Source organism: Bos indicus, chromosome 16 (assembly GCF_029378745.1).
Source record: "Bos indicus isolate NIAB-ARS_2022 breed Sahiwal x Tharparkar chromosome 16, NIAB-ARS_B.indTharparkar_mat_pri_1.0, whole genome shotgun sequence".
NCBI classification, from domain to species: Eukaryota; Metazoa; Chordata; class Mammalia; order Artiodactyla; family Bovidae; genus Bos; species Bos indicus.
Window position 1 is genome coordinate 33,181,950 of NC_091775.1, and position 17,107 is coordinate 33,199,056.

The 17,107-nt window shown below is 36.8% G+C and overlaps 1 protein-coding gene and 1 non-coding gene across 3 annotated transcripts in view; one reads left to right on the top strand and one right to left on the bottom strand.

Moving 5' to 3' along the window:
• The window catches only part of EFCAB2 (EF-hand calcium binding domain 2), a 112,097-nt gene that overhangs the window by 86,532 nt on the left and 8,458 nt on the right, over nucleotides 1-17,107 (bottom strand). The gene's annotated exons all lie outside the window — the stretch shown is intronic.
• LOC139176583 (U6 spliceosomal RNA) lies at nucleotides 13,134-13,240 on the top strand. Its single transcript, XR_011561040.1, has one exon. It is a non-coding gene; the product is annotated as a U6 spliceosomal RNA (small nuclear RNA).

Here is a 17,107-nt window from a genome sequence, read left to right on the forward strand (position 1 = left end):
TAGAATATAACAAATAAGATACTTGAGGAAATAATTATGTCTTAAGAAACAGACCTTTTTTAACCTAAAAGTATATTAAAATGGAATGTAATGTGATCAAATGTGCTATCACTAATTTTTAAAATGATTGTGGCAATCAAAGTACTTCTCTCTATGAATTCGTGTGTATATAACATTATTGTAAGTTGGTACAAGTGTAAGTTGGTCCAGTATATCTTTATTAGCTATTAACATACAGATTATGATTTTATGCAGACATATTTAGGTCAGTAGAGAAAAAAAAAGACAATTGAAAACCTCAGAATCAAGAACTGAAAGAAAATTTAGAAGTCATTTAGCCCTCTCAACTAATAAGAAAATCCCCTCTGAAATGAGCTTATGTGGTTGTGGATCAAGGTTTGGTTTATTGTCCTCCACAATGTGACTGATCACTCATTTTTGCTTTTGTTTTTAAGAAGCAGTGCACTTAAAAAGGTGACCAAGACCACCATTAAAAATGGTGAAAAATATGTTCACATAGGTCTTAAAAAAAAGGAATCCATACTCAGTCCTCATTCACAAGGCATAAAGTCTCAACTAAATTTAACTCTTTATTAGTCATATCAATAGAAAAGTAAAGTCATAATTCATAAATGTGACAAATGTGCTCTGGAAATAATAAATCTCTTGCTACAGAATATGTTTAAACTATAACTTTAACATATATGAATAAATGCTTGGGAATTCCTTGACAGTTCAATGGCGAGGACGGGGCACGTTCACTGCTGTGGCCTGGATTTGATCCCTGGTAAGAACTAAGATCCCTCAAGCTGCACGGTGCAGTTTTAAAAAAAATGCTTGGTTGATAATCCAAGTAATTCCACTTATTTAATTCATGGTTACATCTAATTCAACATCAAAAATGTTATCTCAAAAATTAAGTAAAGCTAAAACATAATATGCACGTTTTTAGCAAAGTAGATGTAGTTTTGTGACGCTTGGGAAAAATATTAGCAATAACATTTAATTTCACAGAAATGTCACATTCAGCAGATATTCTAAAAAATGTTACTTTTTATAGCATGCTCACTTAGCAAAATATGGAATGACCATATGTGAAAATGAGCACTTTCATAAAATGGTCAGATGGTGAAATAATATCAGAAATACTAGTTAACAAGCACATTTTTAAGTGTAATTAATTTATTTTAATTGGAGGCTAATTACTTTACAATATTGTGGTGGTTTTTGCCATACATTGACATGAATCAGCCACGGTGTACAGGTGTTCCCCATACTGAATCCCCCACCCTATCCCTCCGGGTTGTCCCAGAGCACCAACTTTGAGTGCCCTGCTTCATGCATTGAACTTGCATTGGTCATCTATTTCACATATGGTAATATACATGTTTCAGTGCTAGTCTCTCATATCGTCCCACCCTCGCCTTCTCCCACAGAGTCCAAAAGTCTGTTCTTTGCATCTGTGTCTTTTTTGCTGTCTTGAATATAGGGTCATCATTACTGTCTTTCTAAATTTCATATATATGTGTTAGTATACTGTATTGGTGTTTCTCTTTCTGACTTACTTCACTGTGTATAATAGGCTCCAGTTTCGTTCACCTCATTAGAACTAACTCAAAGGTGTTCTTTTTTATAGCTGAGTAACATTCTATTGTGTTTATGTACAACTTCCTTATTCATTCATCTGCCGATGGACATCTAGGTTGTTTCCATGTCCTGGCTATTGTAAACAGTGCTGCAATGAACACTGAGGTACATGTGTCTCTTTCAACTCTGGTTTCCTCAGTGTGTATGCCCAGTAGTGGGATTGCTGGGTTGTATGGCAGTAGGGTTGTAAGCCTTTGACTGTGTGGATCACAATAAACTGTGGAAAATTCTGAAAGAGATGGGAATACCAGACCACCTGACCTGCCTCTTGAGAAACCTATATGCAGGTCAGGAAGCAAAGGAGAAAAGGAAAGATATAAGCATCTGAATGCAGAGTTCTAAAGAATAGCAAGAAGAGATAAGAAAGCCTTCCTCAGCAATCAAGGCAAAGAAATAGAAGAAAACAACAGAATGGGAAAGACTAGAGATCTCTTCAAGAAAATTAGAGATACCAAGGGAACATTTCATGCAAAGATGGGCTCGATAAAAGGACAGAAATGGTATGGACCTAACAGAAGCAGAAGATATTAAGAAGAGATGGCAAGAATACACAGAAGAAATGTACAAAAAAGATCTTCACAACCAAGATAATCACGATGGTGTGATCACTCACCTAGAGCCAGACACCTTGGAATGTGAAGTCAAGTGGGCCTTAGAAAGCATCACTACGAGCAAAGCTAGTGGAGGTGACAGAATTCCAGTTGAGCTATTTCAAATCCTGAAAGATGATGCCGTGAAAGTGCTGCACTCAGTATGCCAGCAAATTTGGAAAATTCAGCAGTGGCCACAGGACTGGAAAATGTCAGTTTTCATTCCAATCCCTAAGAAAGGCAATGCCAAAGAATGCTCAAACTACCACACAATTGCACTCATCCCACACACTAGTAAAGTAATGCTCAAAATTCTCCAAGCCAGGCTTCAGCAATACGTGAACCGTGAACTTCCTGATGTTCAAGCTGGTTTTAGAAAAGGCAGAGGAACCAGAGACCAAATAGCCAACATCCTCTGGATCATGGTAAAAGCAAGAGAGTTCCAGAAAAACATCTATTTCTGCTTTATTGACTATGCCAAAGCCTTTGACTGTGTGAATCACAATAAACTGTGGAAAATTCTGAAAGAGATGGGAATACCAGACCACCTGACCTGCCTCTTGAGAAATCTGTATGCAGGTCAGGAAGCAACAGTTAGAATTGGACATGGAACAACAGACTGGTTCCAAACAGGAAGAGGAGTACGTCAAGGCTGTATATTGTCACCCTGCTTATTTAACTTATATGCAGAGTACATCATGAGAAATGCTGGGCTGGAAGAAGCACAAGCTGGAATCAAGATTGCCAGGAGAAATATCAATAACCTCAGATATGCAGATAACACCACCCTTATGGCAGAAAGTGAAGAGGAACTCAAAAGCCTCTTGATGAAGGTGAAAGAGGAGAGTAAAAAAGTTGGCTTAAAACTCAACATTCAGAAAACAAAGATCATGGCATCTGGTCCCATCACTTCATGGGAAATAGTGGAAACAGTGTCAGACTTTATTTTGGGGGGCTCCAAAATCACTGAAGATGGTGACTGCAGCTGTGAAATTAAAAGACGCTTACTCCTCGGAAGAAAAGTTATGACCAACCTAGATAGCATGTTCAAAAGCAGAGACATTACTTTGCCAACAAAGGTCCGTCTAGTCAAGGCTATGGTTTTTCCTGTGGTCATGTATGGATGTGAGAGTTGGACTGTGAGGAAAGCTGCACTGACGAATTAATGCTTTTGAACTGTGGTGTTGAAGACTCTTCAGGGTCCCTTGGACTGCAAGGAGATCCAACCAGTCCATTCTGAAGGAGATCAGCCCTGGGATTTCTTTGGAAGGAATGATGCTAAAGCTGAAACTCCAGTACTTTGGCCACCTCATGCAAAGAGTTGACTCACTGGAAAAGACTCTGATGCTGGGAGGGATTAGGGACAGGAGGAGAAGGGGACGACAGAGGATGAGATGGCTGAATGGCATCACCGACTCGATGGACGTGAGTCTGAGTGAACTCCAGGAGTTGGTGATGGACAGGGAGGCCTGGCGTGCTGGGATTCATGGGGTCGCAAAGAGTTGGACACGACTGAGCAACTGAACTGAACTGAGGTCCCATTTGTTTATTTTTGTTTTTAATTCCATTATTCTGGGAAGTGGGTCATAGAGGATATTGCTATGATTTATGTCAGAGAGTGTTCTTCTTATGTTTTCCTCTAAGAGTTTTATAGTTTCTCACCTATGTTTAGATCTTTAATCCATTTTAAGTTTATTTTTTGTATGGTGTTAGAAAGTATTCTAGTTTCATTTTTTACAGGTGGTTGACCAGTTTTCCCAGGATGACTTATTAAATAGATTGTCTTTTCTTCATTGTATATTTTTGCCTCCTTTATCAAAGATAAGGTGTCCACAGGTGTATGGATTTATCTCTGGGCTTTCTATTTTGTTCCATTGATCTATATTTCTGTCTTTGTGCCAGTACTATACAGTCCTGATGACAGTATGTAGCTTTGTAGTACAGTCTGAAGTAAGGCAGGTTGATTCCTCCAGTTCCATTCTTTCTCAAGATTGCTTTGCCTATTCAGGGTTTTTTTGGTGTTTCCATACAAATTGTGAAATTATTTTCTCTAGCTCTGTGAAAAATACCACTGGTAGTTTGATATGGATTGTGCTGAGTCTATAGATTGCTTTGGGTAATATACTCATTCTTCCAATCCATGAACATGGCATATTTTTCCATCTATTTGTGTCATCTTTGATTTATCAGTGTTTTATAGTTTCCTATATATAGGTCTTTAGTTTCTTTAGGTAAATTTATTCCTAAGTATTTTATTCTTTTCATTGCAATGGTGAATGGGATTGTTTCCTTAATTTCTCTTTCTGTTTTCTCACTGTTAGTATATAGGAATGCAAGGGACTTGTGTATTGATTTTATATCCTGCAACTTTACTTTATTCATTGATTAGCTCTAGTAATTTTCTGGTGGTGTCTTTAGAGTTTTCTATGTAGCGGATCATGTCAGCTGCAAGCTGTGAGAGTTTTACTCCTTCTTTTCCAATCTGGATTCCTTTTATTTCTTTTTCTGCTCTGATTGCTGTGGCTAGGACTTCCAAAACTATGTTGAATAGTAGTGTTGGGAATGGGCACCCTTGTCTCATTCCTGATTTTAGAGGAAATGTTTTCAGTTTTTCACCATTGAGGATAATGTTGCTGTGGATTTGTCATATATGGCTTTTATTATGCTGAAGTATGTTCCTTCCGGAGAAGGCAATGGCACCCCACTCCAGTACTCTTGCCTGGAAAATCCCATGGATGGAGGAGCTTGGAAGGCTGCAGTCCATGGGGTCACTGAGGGTTGAACATGACTGAGTGACTTCACTTTCACTTTTCACTTTCATGCATTGGAGAAGGAAATGGCAACCCACTCCAGTGTTCTTGCCTGGAGAATCCCAAGGATGGGGAAGCCTGGTGGGCTGCCATCTATGGGGTCACACAGAGTCGGACACAACTGAAGTGACTTAGCAATAGCAATAGCATGTTCCTTCCATGCCTGCTTTCTGGCGAGTTTTTATCATAAATGGGTGTTGAATTTTGTCAATCAAAGACTTTCTCTGCATCTATGGAGATAATCATATGGTTTTTATCTTCCATTTGTTAATATGGTGTATCACATTGATTGATCTGTGAATACTGAAGAATCCTTGCATCCCTAGGATAAAGCTCACTTGGTCATGATGTATGATCTTTTTAATATGTTGTTGGATTCTGTTTGCTAGAATTTTGTTGAGGATTTTTGCATCTATGTTCATCAGTGATACTGGCCTGTAGTTTTCTTTTTTTTGTAGCATCTTTGTCTAGTTTTGGTATTAGGGTGATGTTTGCCTCATAGAATGAATTCAGGAGATTACCTTCCTCTGCAATTTTCTGGAAGAGTGAGTAGGACAGGTTTTAGCTCTTCTCTAAATTTTTGGTAGAATTCACCTGTGAAACCATCTGGTCCTGGGCTTTTGTTTGTTGAAAGATTTTTGATTACACCTTTGATTTCCATGAACAACCACATTTTTATAACAGAATGACTGTAATATATGTCAGAGTATCTTGTATATTTTTTAAACATACTGTATACTGACGGAAGGTTTATTTTTATAAAATAAGGATCCTAGAAGTATTTTTAAGAGTGTCAACAAACAGGAACACTTTTCAGTTATTGTGTAACCTCCATTTTCCATGCATTCTTATGGGTATTTATTAGAAACTAATTCTTAAATGTGCTTTTAAAAATCATATCCTGTATGTTAACTTTGGTCAATTTTTTTATCCTCCTTAAAAAATAATTCAAAATAATAAAATTGTATAACAGTTTTAGAAAAGAAACTAAAAAGCATGAGAAAAAGTTCGAGTTTTTTCTCCTTTACTTCCTTATAATTGGATGTAACTAGAGAAAGTGTGGGGAGAGACTTGATATTATTAAGGGTATTTTTCAGTAATACACATTAAAGGAATTTGGATTTTATTCTAAGGGCAATAGGTATCAAACTAGGATTTATCAAGTAGGGAGTATCTGACTAGATTTATTATCAAGAAAGATCACTCTTGTTGCTAGGAGGAAAACTCAATTGGAAACAAAGAAATGGCTAGTGATCTGGAGAAAGTGTATCCTCAGTGTGTCCTATTCTTTCCCATAATGCTATAATCACTTGTTGGGGGTCCCCAAGTTGTCCTTCCCCAACCCCCATTAGACTGCAAATTCAGTAAGTCATAGGCTTCATTGATTCTCGTCACTTCTAGGTAGTATGTATTCCAGGATCCCAACAGAGGGACATTCTACCAAAAAGCTGACCATTAATCTTCAAAGCTATCAAAGTGATCATGAAAAATAAGGAGAGTCTGAGACTGTCATAGCCAAGAGGAATGTAAAGAGACATGACAGCTAAATGCAATGTAGTATCAGAGTTGGGATCCTGGAACAGTAAAGGGCATTAGGTAAAAATTAAGGAAAACTGAATAAAGAATGGCTTTAAGAAATAAAAAAGTTACTAACTTCTTACTTTGAAAAAGTTTTGCCACCATTTCTAGGTTGCAGCACAGTATCAGACTACCTGGGTTTAAAGATCAGATCCATCAATTATTAGCTCCATAACCTTTTGGACAGGTAACTTAACTGCTCAATACTCAGTTTCTCTCATCTGCAAAAAGGTATCAAGACTGTCTTAATGTCACAAGGTTGTTTTGAAAGCTACTACCAGAACTACAGTAATATTCAATAAAAGTTACCCATTATCAGACTATTTTTTTCTAATTTGAGCAAAGTTACTTAGTATCTCAAGAAAGTAAGTTATATAAATTTGACTGAGAGAAATTAAGTTTTCTGTTACAGCTGACCCTTAAACAACAGGAGTTTGAACTGCACAGATCCACCTACATGCAATTTTTTTTTTCAACTGTAAATACTACCATACTACAAGGGTCCGAAGTTGATTGAATCTGAGATGCAGACCATGGACAAAGGAGAATCACCCATATAAGGAGGACCAATATAAATTATATGCAGATATGCAACTATGCTGTGGGTGGCACCCCTAACCCCACACTGTTCAAGAGTCAACTGTACTCATTTACATGAAATGTAATGAAAGAGAAAAAAGGAAAAACTCTATCAAATAATTTCACCCAGGATTATTAGCATTGGTTTGCATGCGTGTGTTAGTCACTCAGTCATGCCTGACTCTGCGACCCCGTGGACTATGGCCAACCAGGCTCCGCTGTCCATGGAATTCTCCAGGCAAGAAACTGTAGTTGGTACCCATTCCCTTCTCCAGGGGATCTTCCTGACCCAGGGATCAAACCTGGGTCTCCTGCATCGCAGGCAGCTTCTTTACCATCTGAGCCACCAGGGAAGCCGGAGCTTCCTACACTGGTTTTCATGAAGTCGTAAACCTTACTAGAATCTATTGGTATTTCACTAATAATATTTTTTGAACTAGTAATTACTTTAATTATTGGGTTAGATATGCAAATCATCTTTTTAAAAATACTAAATAGGGACTTCCCTAGTGGTCCAGTGGTTAAGACTCCATGTTCCCAATACAGGAGGTCCAGGTTCATTCCCTAGTTAGGGAACTAGATCCCACATGCTGCAACTAAGATCCAGGGCAGCCAAATAAATTAATGTTAAAAAAAAAAAAAGATAAAAAAATACTAAATAAAATGTATATATTTTATATTATTTACATTATTCATAGTTGTTCCTACCCTTCTAGGTCACAAAAGCATACAGCAGACTTCTTTTTTATAAAATAAATATAATGAAATTAATACAATACAATAATAAAATACCTTTTAATTGGTGAAATCTCAGAGGCAAGTTATATTACTGCACAGTAATTCCTTTTACCTTCTTCCCATATTACACATTACTAAAGCCAACAATTTGACATATTTGTTTTTCAGCAATAGAAATACTAGGGCTAAAAATTATCTATTATACCAAGTTAAAATCAAACCATACCAAGACAAAACCAAAACTGTGCTATGCTAGTTGCTTACTCATGTCCGATTCTTTGTGACCCCATGGACTATAACCCACCAGGTTCCTCTGTCCATGGGGATTCTCCAGGCAACAATACTGGAGGGGGTTGCCATGCCCTCCTCCAGGGGATCTTCCCAACTCAGGGATTGAACCCAGGTCTCCAGCATTACAGGTGGATTCTTTACCATCTGAGTCACTAGAGAAGCCCCAAACCAAAACTACTTAACATTTAATTTCAAAAGAGGAAATTAATGATAAAAAATACAGAAGGAGCTATATTAACCAAAATATATGTCAAACTGCCTAAGAAAACAGAGAGGTTTTTGTTTTGTTTCCTTTCCCTCTGTCCCATTGAGTGACAGTTGCCACTGACACAATCCCAGGGCAAGGATGTAATCAAAGGTTTTCAATTTCAGCACCAGCTACCAAATACTGGCCCCACTCCCCAGGGAGAATAGAGAAGTTTTTAAATATCACAGCTGGGTTTTTTTCTAAAGCTAAGATGTCTGTATATATATTTAAATACTAGGTACTCAAAATCCCACCTTCATAAATTAAGAGAAAATAATAAGCCCCAAGAGAAATCCTTATCATGAGACCTGTTTAAAACACACAACAAAGAAGGTAAAGAAATGCATTCCAGATTAATTAACTAGAAGTATAAATTATGTTATTGTTCTATTTGACCCAAATAATGCCAATACCTATTCCAGAGATATGCTGTTTTTAAAAAAAATGTTAAGAACCCATTAAGGTGTTTTGGGGGGAGGAGGAGTTCTTAATGAATTTTTATTTTATAAATGGGTTGATCCAAAAACAATATATCACCAAAACACCTGGCTTAAAATACTGTACGGTATTCACTCATGATCTAGCTTTATGTTACTACGTGCTTTCATTTATCAAATATTTATTGATCATGTACCACAAATACATTTTAATTTAAAAGGAAAACAAATCAGCTACAGTAAACTATAATAGCAGATGTGCTAAAACTCAGCAAAGTATGTAGACAGTGTTATAGAAGCCCAAGAGTGACACCCCATCTTTTTAGAGTGAGACTTAGGTAGAGATGATGAAATAGTCAGACATTGAAATGGAGAGGCATTAATTCATCCCTAACCCTCTTCAAATCTCAACATCCAGTCACAAAGAAATTTAGAATCTCTAGGCTCTAAAACCTTCTTACCTATTTCCTCTGCTACCACCTATTCCAAGATAACACCATCATCACCTGCTCTTGCCCTGGTCCAATCTGTCACAGTGTCGGCAAGGGACCTTGGACCTTTTAAAAACATAAACTGAATTGTATTATCTCCCTAGGTAAAAGGCTTCAGTGACTTCCTCTTGCTTTTGGATAGAGGTCAGTACCCCTGACCTGGTCATCTAATACGTGTGGTCTCGGCCTACTTTATAAACCTCATTTCACACTAGTCTTACAGTCTCACCCACCCTCACTTCTTCACACCAGCTATACTGACCTTTATTCAATATTTCTAGTAAGCCATGCTCCGTTATTTATTCAGGCTTTTGAATCTTCAGTCCTTTTAGCTGAAAACTAGTAGGTTTGGGGGGGCTTCCTTGGTGACTCAACGGTAAAGAATCTGCCTGCCAATGCAGGAGACATGGGTTCTATCCCTGGGTCAGGAAGAACCCCTGCAGAAGGAAATGACAACCCACTCCAGTATTCCTGCCTAGTAAATCCCCTGGATAGAGGAGTCTGGCGGGCTACAGTCCATAGGGTCGCAAACAAGTCGGACATAAGTTAGGAACTACACAACAACAGCAGGTTTTTCAGAATAGGGAATGCCACACTCAAAGCCCCTGAAGTAAGAAAAAATTAACTCAGGGGTCCCTCTTCTAGAACTTTTTGAACTTAACCCAAATATCACTGAATCTCTTAAGACGGTAAGACCCAATATGTTCTATTCTCCAATGCCCATCACAGTGCCTGACACAGGAAGTAATTAGTGATATAATATACAGAACTCCTACTACATGTGAAACTCTCTGCTACGTGCTTTACCACTGTATGAGGTAGCTTCTATTTTACTCCTCATTTAACAAGCAAAGAAGTTACAATAGTTACGTACCTAGCCTAAAATTCTTGCTGTTGTTCAGTCACTAAGTCATGTCCAACTCTTTTGAGATCCAGCTATTAAGAGGTAGAGCTGGAATTCAAATCCATCAAGAGTTACTATCAATTTCATGTTCTGTACCACTAAACAATACCATTTATTCAAGGAAGCCCAGGATAAGAAAACAATATATACAGAGGCTTATAACTTTCATTATGGAAAAAAAACACATAAACTGTTCATTATGGTACAATATAGAAGGCATGGAGGGTGGCACCTACCAGACTTGTGATTACAGCAGAACCTGGAGAAATAAAACATCAGAGTCTGCTCTATTAGAGAATTAATACCATACTAAAGCAATGGTGATGGGCAGGGAGGCCTGGTGTACTGTGATTCATGGGGCCACAAAGAGTCGGACACGGCTGGGCAACTGAACTGAACTGAAGGCAATGGGAAACATGAAAGGTTCTGACAGAGAATTCATCACCAGATAAGCAGATTTTCAACATGGTAAATGAAAATAAGTAAAACAATTAAGAAGCTTTTGCAAATTCAGTAGATGCACATGTACGTACGAACAAATTGAGGAAGCTCCTATTTTTATGACTTGTATTTTCTCTGTCATATAAGAAGTGAAAAAATGAATAGGGAGGATGCCCACTCTTATCACTTCTATTGAACATAGTATTGGAAATCCTAGCCACAGCAATCAGACAAAAAAATAAAACATATCCAAATTGGAAGGGAAGAGGTAAAACTGTCACTATTTGCAAATGACAAGATACTCTCTGCAAAGGCATTAAATTCTCCACACAAAAACCCTTAGAACCAATAAATGAATTCAGTAAGGTAGCAGGATACAAGATTAATATAAAGAAATTTGTCACATTACTTTATACTAACGATGAAATATCAGAAATAGAATGCAAAAATATAATCCTGCTTAAAATTATGTCAAAAAGAAATACCTAGAAATAGACTTAAACAAGGAGATGAAAGACCTATATGCTGAAAATTATAAAACATTGATAAAGGAAATTGAAAATTATTAAAAGAATGGAAAGATCTCCCATGCTCCTGGATTGGGAGAACTAATATTGTTAAAATGGCTTATCCCACACAAAGCAATCTACAGATCTCATACAATCACTATCAAAATACCCATGACATTTTTCACAGAACTAGAACAAATAATACTAAAATTTACATGGACCCACAAAAGACCCAGAATTGCCAAAGCAATCTTGATGAAAAAGAACAAAGCTGGAGGCATAATCCTTCTACACTTCAGAGATTACTGCTGTTGCTGCTGCTGCTGCTGCTGCTGCTGCTGCTAAGTCACTTCAGTCGTGTCTGACTCTGTGCAACCCCACAGATGGCAGCCCACCAGGCTCCCCTGTCCCTGGGATTCTCCAGGCAAGAACACTGGAGTGGGTTGCCATTTCTTTCTCCAATGCATGAAAGTGAAAAGTGAAAGTGAAGTCGCTCAGTCGTGTCCAACCCTCAGCGACCCCAAGGACTGCAGCCTTCCAAGCTCCTCCATCCATGGGATTTTCCAGGCAAGAGTACTGAAGTGGGGTGCCATTGCCTTCTCTGTCAGAGACTACTACAAAGCTACAGTAATCAAAACAGCCTAATGTTGGCATAAAAAATATATATGGATCAATGAAACAGAATAGGGAGGCCAGAAATAAACCCACATATTTATATAGTCAATTAATATACAAGACAGCAATCAAATACAACAGAGAAAAGATAATCTCTTCAGTAAGTGGTGTTGGGAATACTGGGCTGCTACTTGTAAATTAATGAAATTAGGACATTCCCTCACACCATATACAAAAATGAACTCAAAATGTTTTAAAGACCTAAATATAAGACATGACACCACGAAGAGACTCCTAGAAGAGAACATAGGCAAAACATTCTCAGATATAAATTGTAGGAATATTTTCTTAGATTAGTCTCCCAAGGCAAAAGAAAACAAAAATAAATATAACCTAAACAAAATTAAATGTTTTGCACAGCAAAATAAACTGTCAACAAAATGAAAAGATAACCTATGAACTGGGAAAAAATATTTGCAAACGATGTGATTGACGAGTAATAGCCAAGAATATAAACACCCCATACAATTAACTGTCAAAAAACAAACCACCTAATCAAAGACCTAAGTAGACATTTCTCCAAAAAAGACATACAGGTGCCCAACAGGCACAAGAAAAGACACTCAACATCACTAATTATTAATGTGAATCAAAACAAGAATGAGGTATCACCTCATACTGGTTAGAATGGCTATCATCAAAAAAAGTCTATAGATAATAAACGCTGGAGGGAGTGTGTGAAGGAAAGGGAACCTCCTATACTGTTGATGGGAATGTAAATTGGTACAGACACTTTTGCAAACAGTATGTAAGTTCCTTTAAAAACTAAAAATAGAGTTACACACACACACACAATGGAGTATTACTTGGTCATTACAAAGAATGTTATTTGCAACAACATGGATGGGCCTAGAGAATATTAAACTAACTGAAGTCAGTCAGAAAAAGACAAATATTATATGATATCATTTATATATATAGAATCTGAAAAATAATACAAATGAATCTATATACAAAACAGAAACAGATTCACAGACACAGAAAACAAACTAATGGTTACTAAAGAGGAAAGAGTAGGGAGGACGAATGAACTAGGAGTATGGATTAACAGAACAAAATACTATACATAAAATAGACAAGCAATGAGGATTTACTGTATATAGTACAAGGCACTATATTCAATATCTTATAATAACCTACAATGGAAAATAATCTGAAAAAAAAAGAAATATATATATACCTAAACTACTGCTGTAGTGCTCGTTTCGGCAGCACATATACTAAAATTGGAACGATACAGAGAAGATTAGCAAGGCCCCTGCGCAAGGATGACACGCAAATTCGTGAAGCGTTCCATATTTTTTAAAAATAAAATAAAATAAATAAATAAACTACTGCTGTATACCTGAAACTAACACAATACTATAAATCAACCATACTTCAATTTTTTAAGTGTATCTAAATTAAACTTCATAGAGATTTTACATAAGAGATTATCTTTGTTCCTAGGAAATACATACAAAAGTATTAAGGAAGATGCAGTACAACTGTAACATACTACTCTTAAATGTTTCAAGTAAAGAATATACATATATAACAGATATATACAACAAGTTATATGTGTATATATATATATATATGAGAGTGATAAAATGTGACAAAATATTGAAATTAATCTGGGTAAAGGGAATGTGGGAATTCTCTGTACTATTACAATTTTTCCGTAAATTCGAAATTATTTTACAAAATTATTCAAAATTATTCTTAAAAATAATCAGTGAATAAAAAGGCAGTTCAAGAATAAAAATATCTGAATTGAAGATGTCAGAGGTCATACAATCCTAGATGTTATAAGATACAAGTTCGGCCACGAAAGTGGGCAGTTGAAGTATAATGCAGATAAAGTCACTGAAACTGGTCACATTTGAAACACTTCCCCTCTCATTTCATTATATTGCACAGTTTCTATGAAACTTCACTTACTGATTTCACCTGAAGTTCTTTAATCTCTAAAATTCCTTTCACTCTTCTTTTGAAGCCTTTAGTGCTTATACTATTTTATAATGTAGTTACCAGTGCAAATCTACTAACCAATTAAAGAGTTGCATAGTTCCCTTTCCTTATAACTAATGAAAATCTTAACAGAATTTCAAATCTCTATCTCTTTGACATCCTATTAAACAGACTACCACTTTTCAGGTTTATTATCTTGAGTCCTACTCAGAAGTATTTGAGAGTCCCGTGAACTGCACAGATCAAATCAGGCAATCCTAAAGGAAATCAACCCTGAATATTCATTGGAAGGGCTGATGCTGAAGCTACAATACTTTGGCCATCTGACGAGAAGAGCCAACTCATTGGAAAAGACCCTGATGCTGGGAAAGATTGAAGGCAAAAGGAGATGCAGGCGGCAGAGGATGAGAAGGTTAGATAGCACACCGACTCAATGGACATGAATCTGAGCAAACTCTGGGAGATAGTGAAGGACGGGGAAGCCTGGTGTGCTGCAGTCCATGGAGCTGCAAAGAGTCAGACAAAACTTAGCAACTGAACAACAACAACAGAAGTATTTAACCTATGTGATACTATTAAACTGAATACAAATGTTAACGTCAGCTACTATATCAAAGTTGGTGATAATAATGGCACATCACCCCCTACTGTACCAGGCATCCCTGCATCCCGGATCTCTCTGACTTAAATTTCCAGAAGTTATCACCTGGTTACTCCAAAGGATGAAAGATCCAACCATCTGCCTTATGACTTTCATCCAAACCTTCCATATTTAGTTTCACTCCACACACAGGCCATCAGAGATGGCTGCTGCCTCCAATTTTAAAAATTACCAGGATTTCACAGCTCCCCTTGGTTTGTTTCTTTTTGGCTCCCTCCTCCACAGGCTTATGTTTATTTTCTTTGGTTCTGCTAAGTTAGTGGCCACTCATTCATCCATTTAATAAATTATTATCTCCTCTAGTAATGTCTTTTTATAAACCCCTATTATCTCCTCTCCTATTCTCTTTATCTTTGTAAGTCTATGCCTTTTTTTTTTAAATTCTTTTACTGTCATTCTGTGGGATTTCAGTAAGGGCAAAAATAAACATGTGTACTCTATCATCATGCTGAAGCAGAAGTGCCATTCTAGCATTTTAAACAAAGAAGTTGGATTTAAAATGTAATTTCCAATCTGAGTGCTTCTGCAAATGTAACGAGGGTAGCTCTGAACTATTTTCAATATTTTTAGAAGGTTAACAAAAAACACATTTACCCATGAAAAGACCATGCAAGATGAAACTAAACTACTCTACTCATTACCCTTGGTTCATTTATTCCTTCAACAAAGATGTACAGACTGATTACAATAAATCCTATAACTGTTCTAAATCCCAGGGAATGAATAGTAAGTGAAATAAAGTTTCTGACTTCCTGAAGTTTCCACTGTAGCAGGATAGACAAACAATAAGCAAATATGTATCTTATTCTAATCATAAGCTCTGACTGGCAATTGTGTATCTTCGATTAATTAATCATTTTTAAAAGAAAAGAATGTAATTAGTAAAAAAGATCACAATAAGTACTCATAGAATTTAGAAATGAGATTATCTTCTGTAACTCATAAATAACTAGTATGAACGAACAAAGAGGAGAAGGAATGAAGTCATTTTTCCAAAGGGGATAAACGGTGGGGATCTATGTTGTATCAAAAGATTCTTGATACAAGACGTTCATTGACCATTTACTGTGGTGGCATTATTCTGCAGTATTATTTATAGCACAGAAAATTTGGAAACAATGTAGACATCCAATAGTCAGGGAAAGCTTAGGTAAACATAATTCATAAATATAATAAATGCAGCTATTAAAAATAATGCTGAGAAATACTGATGACATGACAAAATGCTTATAATAGTAAGGACAAAAGCTGGATATAAAACTATATACAACGTAATCTCAAATCCGTAAAATAAAACAAAATACAAATCTGTCTAGAAAAAAACCTAGAAGCAAATACATTGAAACTTTACCCTAGATTCTAGATCAATGGTTTTTAATAGCATCCTCATCCTCCAGTAACTTTGTTAGAAATGCAGATTCTCAAGAGCCCACTCTCAGCCCACCAGCCCCAGACTTATGGGTTCAGAAACTCTGGGAATGGTGCTTAGCAATTTGTGGTTTAACTAGCCCTCCAGGTGAGGCTGAAGTTCATTAAAGTTTGGGACTACTGCTCCAGATAAGGAGATCATGGGCCAAGTTTTCCTTCCTTTTATAATAAAATTCCCCTTGACTTCTCTATGTGGGGTATAGAGGCTAAGAGCATTGGCTTTGGAGTCCGACAGACTTGAACGTGAGTCTGTTTCAGCAGTTAGCTAAGTGGCCGGCCTTGGTCATACTGCTTTACCTGTCTATCAACACTACTCCAATCCACTCTCTCCTGCTTTACATGGTTTCTGACAAGAAGCCTAGGTAAGGCTTCTCACTTTTTTTCTGACTTCTTTCAGGATTTTCTTGTTAACTTTGGTTTTCTACAGTTTGAAATATAATATACCTAGGCATAGCTTCTTGATATTTCTCCTGATGGTGTTCAGTTAGCTTCCTGGATCTGGTTTGGTGTCTGTCATTAATTTTGGAAATTCTTGGCCGTTATTTTTTTTTTTTTAATATTTACATTTATTTAGTCGCACTAAGTCTTAGTTGTAGTATGTGGGATCTAGTTCCCTGACCAGGGCTCGAATCTGGGCCCCCTCATATTGGGAGTGTGGAGTTTTAATCACTGGACTGCCAGGGACATCTCTCCTCTTGGCTGTTATTATTTTAAATATTTCTTGTGCTTCATTCTTTGATTCCTTTTCTTCTGGTAATTCCAATTATGTGTATTTTAGACCCTTTAAAATTGTCCTAGTACTTGGATGTTCTGGTTTTTCTTTGGTTTTTCATTTTCTCTCTCTGCATTTCAGTTTGGGAAGTGTCCAGTGGCATCATCTTCGAGCTCAATGATTCTTTCCCCAGTCACATTAAGTCTACTGATGGGCACATCAAAGGCATTCTTTCATTTCCATTACAGTACATTTGGTCTCTGATATTCCTTTTTCTTTCTTGGAGCTTTCATCTCTCCACTTGAAATACTCATCTGTTCTTGCATGTTGTGTACTTTTTCCATTGCAGCCCTTAACATATTAGTCATAGTTATTAAATTCTTTATCTGATAATTCCAAAATTTGTACAATGTACC